At 41.4% G+C, this 9,583-nt stretch overlaps 1 pseudogene; it reads right to left on the bottom strand.

Annotated features, from left to right (window-relative positions):
• Positions 1-8,352: 8,352 nt before the first annotated feature.
• LOC122112410 lies at positions 8,353-9,367 on the bottom strand (annotated as a pseudogene).
• Between the last annotated feature and the right edge of the window lie 216 nt (positions 9,368-9,583).

The following is a 9,583-nucleotide window of genomic DNA, read 5'->3' as shown; positions in this document are numbered from 1 at the left end:
AGATGGAATTCTGTATGCTCAGGTTTCTGTGGGACACACTGGGGAACCATCCTGTATTCAATTCCTTTCTTAAGACAATTGTTACTCACATCCCTGTTATACCAGTGGTCCCAGAGCCCTGGGGTGCTTAGTGGTGGCTCTGCAAGTTCCCTAAATGATAAAGATGTAAGTGAAAATGGGGCCATGATTTCATTATATTCACCTCTTCTGAATGCAACCACAAAAAGCGGGCAGAAAAAAACAATGTCAAGAATATTGGTGGGCAGACGCAGCGGTGGAGCGGATTCTACTCAACACCAGCAAGAACCGACAAGGAGCGGACAACTTCATCCTGCACTTTGCAGACCAGAGACGACCCGGGATCCAAGACTCCGCGAATACGTGAATGTGTGTTTTCTTTTCTTTTCTTGTCTTCTTTCTCTTTTTCTTTCATTCTTAATTATCTTTTTGTTTTTTTTTCTAGCTCTACTGAACTTCTGATCTTTTCTTCTCATTTTCCTATCCTTTCCATCTTTTCCTCTTTGTTCATCTGTATGTGACTTAACTCTTGTCCTGCACATCCTCAGATAAACCCGTAGTTAAACAGTAGACCCTATCCCCCATTGTGTACACACTTAATCCACAAACTTATTACTCAATTCAAAACCTCTGAGACTTAAATTCATTAATAGCAGTACTACCTCTTTATACCTATATAATATTTTAAGCATTTTTTAAAAGTTTTTCCCATCTCCTCTATATCCCTCCCTTTCTCTCAACATATTCATATTCCTCTATAAATAGATGGTCTTTTAATCTCTAAAATAACATTAATTTTTACGTTTCTATTTTATTTTCTGGTCTCTTTTCATTCCCCTTTCCCTTTCTTCTTTTTCTCTCTCTCTCTACATACATCCTACCCAACCTATTTCCTGCATTGTGATTAGGACATAGTTAACTCTCCCTGTGCCTCCCCACACCAATCTATTCCTATTTTTTACCCACATCTCTCCCTAACCCTAATAATTTCTGGTTTTCCAAATTCTTCTCTGCGGTTCGAAGTCCTTTAACATATAGTTGTTAGATGTCGAATAGATGTATCTGTTGAACTAGATTGTATCTGTAGACTATTGACTGTACAAATGCAAACTTTGGTTGATGGTTGCCTTAAGATAGTGTTCTAGCACAAAACTGGTGCTATCTTCATCTCAAATGGGCAGAGTAAGCCGGAAAAACACAAGAAAAATGGCAAATTCGGGTATCTCAATTCCCAATCCTGATAATCAGGGGTTAGAACAGATAATGAATAATCCAGAGGAGAGTTCCCAAACAGCTCTACAAACACTGCTGGCAAACATGATAAATGAAAAGTTTGACAACGTACAAAGGACTCTGTATGAGCATGATAGGGAGAGAGAGGAGGCATCCCAGAAGTTTATACAGGAATATCATAAGCGTGAGGAAGCTACTCAAAAACTGATACAGGATTTGCGTGAACAACTTGAGAATACTCAAAGAGAAAGAGAGGAATGGCGTGAGCAGGCTGAGAACACTCAAAGAGATCTGCATGAATCCCACGAACGGGAGGAAGCTAATCAAAGAGTAATACAGGAATTGAGAGACCAGGTAGAGAACTCACAAAGAACACTAAAGGCATTCATGGAATCCATTAACAAAGAGCTGAAGGAAGTCAGGGAGACCACAAAGGAAATGCTGAATGGAACCCAACAGAAGGAATGGGAGCCCAAAGAAACCATAACCAATCAACTAAGTGATTTGAGGACAAACACTGAACACCAAATTAAGGAAGTAAAGAAATTCATACAAGACCTAAAACAGAGCTTCAACAAAGAACTTGAAGCCATCAAAGCTGACCACCTAGAAGGAAAAGAGATAAAAAACAAAGTAGAGAGTCTTGACAGCAGGTTAGACCATGCAGAAGATCGAATCTCAGGGATTGAAGACAGCCTAGATATTATAGAGAAAGAACATACAACCATCCAAGACAAGTCCAAGAAATATGATAGATCTATCCAACACCTGGAAGACACCATCAGAAGGCCTAATCTAAGGATAATGGGTGTAGAGGAGCACCTAGAAACAGAAGTTAATGGTCTAGGAAATCTGTTTAACAGGATCCTAGCAGAGAACTTCCCAAACATGCAAAAAGATAGGCCTGTCCAGATACAAGAAGCCTTTAGAACCCCAAATAGACCAGACCAGAATAGGACATCCCACCGCCACATTATAATCCACACAGGATCAACTCAGAACAAGGAAAAGATCCTTAAAGCTGTCAGAGAGAAAAGGGTAATCACTTATAAAGGGAAACCAATTAGAATCACCTCAGATTTCTCAGCAGAGACAATCAAAGCAAGAAGAGACTGGAATGATGTATGCCATGCCCTAAAAACAAACAACTATCAACCAAGAATACTGTACCCAGCTAAACTCTCCTTCATAACTGAAGGCCAAATAAAAACCTTCCATAGCAAAGAAAAATTGAAACAATACATCTCCACCAAACCAGCCCTACAAAAGATTCTTAAAGATGTCCTACACATAGAAAACCAACAAGACCGCAATAAAGGCCAAGAAACTGCACCCAAACTGAGAATCCAAGAACCATAGGAAGAACCCAGTTTTCGCAGCCCCCAAGAAGGTAGATAACATGGCAGGAACTCCCAAATACCTCTCAGTCCTATCTCTTAATGTTAACGGACTGAACTCTCCAATTAAGCGACATAGACTGTCTAGTTGGATTAAAAAACAAGACCCTTCTATCTGCTGCCTACAGGAGTCACATCTTGCCCGTAAAAACGAACACATTTTCAATGTTAAAGGCTGGAACAAAATCTACCAAGCAAACGGACCGCATAAACAGGCGGGATTTGCAATCCTAATATCAGATAAAATAGACTTCAAATTAAAATTCGTGAAAAGAGATAAAGAAGGTCGCTACATACTAATTAAAGGATCTCTCCTTCAGGAGGATATTACAATTCTAAATATCTATTCGCCAAACAATGGAGCACCCAAATTTATCAAAGAAACACTACTTTCCCTCAAATCCCATATAGATCCAAAGACATTAATTGTTGGGGATTTTAACACACCACTCTCCCCACTAGATAGATCAACTAGGCAAAAACTCAACAGAGAAACCGCAGATCTAAACAGCTGCATAGATCAACTAGACTTAACAGACATTTACCGAACATTTCACCCAGCAGCATCAGAATACACGTTTTTCTCAGCAGCACATGGAACGTTTTCTAAAATAGACCACATTTTAGGCCACAAAGCAAACTTGTCTAAATTCAGAAACATTGAAGTTATACCTTGCATTCTCTCTGACCACAAGGGAATAAAGTTAGAACTCAACACCAAAAGCCACCAAAGAAAGTCTGGTATCACATGGAGGCTGAACAACACACTGCTGAATCATGAGTGGGTCATGGAAGAGATTAGAAAGGAAATTCAAATGTTCATGCTATTCAACAAAAATGAACACACAAAATACCAGCTCCTCTGGGACACAGCAAAGGCAGTACTCAGAGGCAAGTTTATAGCTCTGAGCTCCTACATCAACAAATTGGAGAGATCTGAAGCCAACAATTTAATGACACATCTAAACCTCCTTGAAAAAGAGCAGCAAGATAAACCCCAATCCAGTAGACGGAAAGAAATAATCAAAATTAAATCAGAATTAAATGAATTAGAATCCAAAAAAACTATAGCAAGAATCAACAAAACAAAGAGTTGGTTCTTCGAGAAACTTAACAAAATTGACAGACCCTTAGCAAATCTTATCAGAAAAAGAAGAGAGCACACCCAAATCAATAAACTCAGAGATGAGAATGGAAACATCACCACGGAAACAACCAAGATTCAGAACATTATAAGGGAATACTTCTCGAAACTTTATGCTAATAAGTTTGAGAACTTGACAGAAATGGACCTCTTCTTAGCAAATATTGACATGCCAAAACTAAACCAAGATGAGGCAAACTTTCTTAACAGGCCCCATATCAAGCATTGAAATAGAAACAGCAATAAGAGACCTCCCAGCTAAGAAAAGTCCAGGACCAGATGGTTTCACAGCGGAATTTTACAAGGCCTTCAAAGCAGAGCTCACACCAATTCTCCTCCAACTCTTCAATGAAGTTGAAAGAGAAAGCTCACTACCGAACACATTCTATGAAGCCATCATAACGCTCATCCCAAAACCAGGCAGGGACTCATCAAAGAAAGAGAACTATAGACCCATTTCTTTGATGAACATTGATGCAAAACTTCTCAACAAAATTTTGGCCAACCGACTTCAAAAATTCATCCAAAAAATCATACACCACGATCAAACAGGATTCATTTCAGGGATGCAAAGCTGGTTCAATATACGCAAATCAATTAATATTATTCATCACATCAACAGGAGCAAGAATAAGAACCACATGGTTATCTCAATAGACGCAGAAAAAGCATTCGACAAGATCCAACACCCCTTTATGATGAAGGTTTTGGAAAAATTAGGAATCCATGGAACATTCCTCAATACAATAAAGGCTGTATATGACAAACCTACAGCCTGCATTATACTCAATGGTGAAAAACTAAAGCCATTTCCTCTTAACTCAGGGACAAGACAAGGATGCCCACTCTCTCCACTTCTCTTCAATCTAGTATTAGAATGCCTAGCTACAGCAATAAGACAAGATGCAGACATAAAGGGGATCCAAATAGGGAAAGAAGAAATAAAACTCTCCCTCTTTGCAGATGACATGATCTTGTATTTAAAGAATCCCATAGACTCCACTCCCAAATTACTCAAGCTGATTCAAAACTTTGGCAAAGTAGCAGGTTATAAAATTAACCCCCAAAAATCAATGGCCTTTCTGTATGCCAACAATGAGAAAAGTGTGGCTGAAGTTAGGAAAGCAACTCCATTTGTAATAGCCCCACAAAAAACAAAATACCTAGGAATTAACTTAACTAAAGAAGTGAAGGACCTCTATGATGAAAACTTTAAAATCTTGAAAAAGGAAATCAACACAGAACTTAAAAAATGGCAAAACCTCCCATGCTCCTGGATTGGAAAGATTAACATCGTGAAAATGGCAATACTTCCCAAGGCTATCTACAAATTCAACGCAATACCTATCAAAATTCCACCCTCATTCTTCAAGGAAATAGAAGAAGCAATCCAAAAATTCATATGGAACAATAAAAGACCCCGAATAGCAAAAACGCTCCTCAACGGAAAGAACACGGCTGGAGGAATATCAATACCAAATTTCAAACTCTACTATAAAGCCATAGTAATCAAAACAGCTTGGTATTGGCATAAGAACAGACCTCAGGACCAATGGAATAGAATTGAAAACCCAGAAATGAACCTACAGACCTATAGCCATCTAATCTTCGATAAGGGAGCTAAAACAATAGAATGGAAGACAGACAGCCTCTTCAGTAAATGGTGCTGGCAAAACTGGTTAACTACATGTAGAAAACTAAAGCTAGATCCTTATATATCACCCTGCACCAGAATCAACTCCAAATGGATCAAAGACCTTGAACTCAAAGCAGACACTCTGAAAACATTACAGGATGGAATAGGAGAAACCCTGGGTCTCCTTGGCTCAGGCCGAAATTTTCTGAATAGAGACCCGGAAACACAACAAATCAAAGAAAGGCTGGACAAATGGGATTGTATAAGGCTGCAGAGCTTCTGCAGGGCATATGACATAGCTAGCAAGATCAATAGAAAGCCCACGGACTGGGAGAAGATCTTTACTAGCCATACAACGGACAAGGGTCTCATATCTAAAATATACTTGGAACTCAAAAAATTAAACCACCCAACAACAAATCCTCAAAGAAACAACTGCCCAATAAGTAAGTGGGCGAAAGACTTAAAGAGAAGCTTCTCTGAAGAAGAAAGAAGGATGGCCAATAGACACATGAAGAAATGTTCAACATCCCTAGCCATAAAAGAAATGCAAATCAAAACAACATTGAGATATCACCTCACTCCAGTTAGAACAGCAAAAATCAAGAACTCTAACAACAACAGATGCTGGAGGGGATGTGGACAGAAAGGAACCTTACTTCATTGTTGGTGGGAATGTAAACTTGTTCAACCACTTTGGAAAGCAGTATGGAGGTTCCTCAAAAGACTCCACATAGAGCTCCCCAATGACCCAGCAATCCCACTTTTGGGCATTTACCCAAATGATCACAAACAAGGCCACACTAAAGCTACCAGCACAACTATGTTTATTGCAGCATTATTTACCATAGCTAAGACATGGAACCAACCCAGATGCCCCTCAGTAGATGAATGGATCAAGAAGATGTGGTATATATACACAATGGAATTCTATGCCTCCATCAGAAAGAATGACATTTCCCCATTTGTTAGGAAATGGAAAGGCTTGGAAAAAATTATATTAAGTGAAGTAAGCCAGGCCCAAAGAAACATAGGTCCCATGGTTTCCCTTATTTGCAATATCTAGTATAGGTATGAGTCAAGCGGAAAAAGTCAGATAATGTGATGTTAGGAAAACGAACCCTCAAATATGTATTTTAATGTTTTTGTTTCTTTCATGCATGTGTTTCTAACGCATTTATAAGATTATTTCTTTGTTGCTTTGTATGTCCCTCCCCCACAGTGTAACCCCCGCTTTCACTATATTTGATGTCAGTATAACATGTGGAGGAGATGGGGACAAACAAGTCGTTTAAGGATTCAGGTGGACCTGTTGCAACAATGAGAAGTACAAAATGTCATGTCAAAACCAGCTTTACAATGTCGGTGGGGGGGGGAGGGGGGGTATTATTGGGTGGGAGGGAGGGGGGAGGCTGGGAATGGAGGTGAAGGGTAAACAAAGGAGGAGGCTGCAATGCTTGGTAAGAAATGTATGCATTATCCTGCCCATGTAATTGTAACCCCTCTGTACAGTATGTGCTCAAATAAAATAAAATAAAATTAAAAAAAAAAAAAAAAAAGAATATTGGTGGATCTCAGGAGAGCAAAGCCAGTGAAAATGATGTAGCACGATGAGGGTGAAGAATTAGTACTCTTTATTTTTGAGGGGAGGTGAAAAATTATTACTGTTTCTTATTTTGAGTATTACTGGGTTTTAAACTCAGGGCCTCATGATTTCTGCCTAGGTCATCTGTAGCTAAGTTATGCCTCATCTTTTTTTTTGAATTGGTCATCATCATCATCATCATCATCATCATCATCATCATCATCATCATCATTTATTGCAGTAGAGTCTTGCTTTCTGCCTGAACACATGACTGGACCTTAAGCAATCACTTTTCTGTTTTCCATCATCACTAGGAGGACCTTGTATACCACCACACCCAGCTTCCTTCTGTTGAGATGGGTACTTTATGAGTTTTTCCACCCAGACTGGCCTAGAGCCTCAATGCCTCCCACCTCAGCCTCCCACCCAGCTGGGAGGTTTAACAGGTGAGTACCACTGTGGTTGAGAATAGGTCTAAGCACATGCTCAGGATAGCCTAAACCTCTGAGATCCTTTGGATCTCAGCCTCCCAAGTAGCTATGATGACAGGCAAGAGACAGTGATGTCTGGCCCAGTATTAAATAGTTTAAAATTTGTTGTGAAGGTACAGAAACCTTAAATCAAAAGTATTAAAAGCATAAAGTCTGTTCAATGTGATTCTTCTCTTATAGAAAGTGTTATTAAAGGAAGCTAGAAGGAATACAACATTTCCTTGAAAGGGTCAGAAGTAGAGATGGGCCTGGTGATATTCACCTATACTCCCAGCACTTAGGAGACAAAGGCAGGAAGATTTTGAATTCAAAGCCAGCCTGTGCTACATAAGTAAAACTCTGTCTCAATGAAACAAAATGTTAGGAATAAGACTGGCAAGCTAATATATATAATATTATATATTATATGTATTATGTTATATATAATGTATCATATATGTATATTATGTTATATATATGCATATGTATTAGTACAGTTGCAACAGCCATGAAGCATATTTGGTTCTAACTTCTAACTATAAAGTATACTTAGATTTAATTTCTTTCTTAGAATTTTAACTTCTAACTTCTAACTATAAAACATACTTAGATTTAATTTCTTCCTTAGAATTTTAAGTCTTTTTTTTTTTTTTTGCCCGGCTTTAGTGTATTTTTTATTCAGGGAATTACACTGATAGGACCTGAGCACATTGGCAAGGTGGTTCCTCTTCCGTAGCTGTAGAGTACAGCATCCACCATGATAGATGGTTCATAATTCACCCATTTTCCTGCTGATCAACCAGATCATCTCCAGCTGGAGCTGTTACAAAACACACACCAGCATGGTAGTTTGTTGTGTTTGTGTGGATTTTCCCGTTTATTAGTTTACTGGCAACCGTGCTCAGGCCTGCATCACTGGCCGGGACATCTCCGCCTGCAGCTTCACCCCTGAACCCGCGAAGCCCGTGCCACCCAGCTGCAGAACGATGATGTCGCGTTCTGTGAGCACATCCCGGCTCACCGGGTCCACCATGTCTTTCCGGATCAGCCTCTCCACGCACTGGAGGGTGACCACAGCCCCCGAGGGCCGCAGCACGGCGCAGGGCGTGGCATTGCTCAGGCTGTCAAGGGTCACGGCGCACACGTAGCGCTCGCTGCGCGTGATGAGCCCCACGCGGTCCACCGAGTCGTCCAGGGGTGTGAAGCCCACGGGCGTCAGGTCGGACATGCGCAGTGGCTTCCCTGACATGGGGCAGGTGACGGTGCGGGACGGCTTCTCCAGCTTGGTGGCCTTGGCCTCAGGCGTCAGCGACGGGATCCAGAAGCTGGGCAGTGCTTTGTCCCTGTCCTTGTCCTTGCTGGGAGCTGGGGCGCTGGGCCCGGGCTGGCCTCCTCTGTGCTGGGTCCCGAGGCGACCTTGGATGTGAAAGGGTTGAGGGGCAGGCTCATGATGGCTTCCTCCTTCTCCAGGAAGCCCCGAACCTGGTCCTGGGCAGCAGCACGCTGAAGCTTTTTCTGTTCCTGCCGCCAGGCTCCCTGCTGCTTCTCGTAGGCCTTCATCTGCCGGGAAATCTCCTTCTTCTGGTGCAGAATGTACTCCAGGATGGCCTCCCGCTCGAACAGGTACCCATCAGGAGTGACAACAGGATCGTGACAGGGCTGCAGAGAGAGACAACAGCAGTCGAAATCCTTCACAGCATCTCAGCTTAATCGAATGTTCTGGGTCCCATAGCCTGAGGCTGCTGTGTCCTTCTTCTTCTCGTGGTAGGTGTAGACAGCCCCAGCCGTGCAGTTCTTGCCGTGCCGTGTCATCCTGCTGCAAAGAACAGTGCAGGCAACCGGAGGTCACGCAGGAAGGAATTCTCGTCGCCACAGAACTAATCTCACACACGACTACTCGTTCCGTCGTCGCTCCCTCCAGTGGGCGCCGACACCGGAAGCAGAATTTTAAGTCTTTGGTAGAAAATAGGAAATATTTTCAAGTTTCTTACTTCTTTTTTCAAGTTTCTTCTTTTTTTTTTTTGGGTCCGGTTGTGGGGCCTGACCTCTGGGCCTGGGCACTGTCCCTCAGCTCTTCAGCTCAAGGCTAGTGCTCTACCA

This window comes from Dipodomys spectabilis, unplaced genomic scaffold (genome assembly GCF_019054845.1).
Source record: "Dipodomys spectabilis isolate Male_0828 unplaced genomic scaffold, ASM1905484v1 ptg000094l, whole genome shotgun sequence".
Classification (NCBI taxonomy): domain Eukaryota; kingdom Metazoa; phylum Chordata; class Mammalia; order Rodentia; family Heteromyidae; genus Dipodomys; species Dipodomys spectabilis.
The sequence above is the reverse complement of the archived record's forward strand: the minus strand, read 5'-3'. Positions and strand labels throughout refer to the sequence as shown.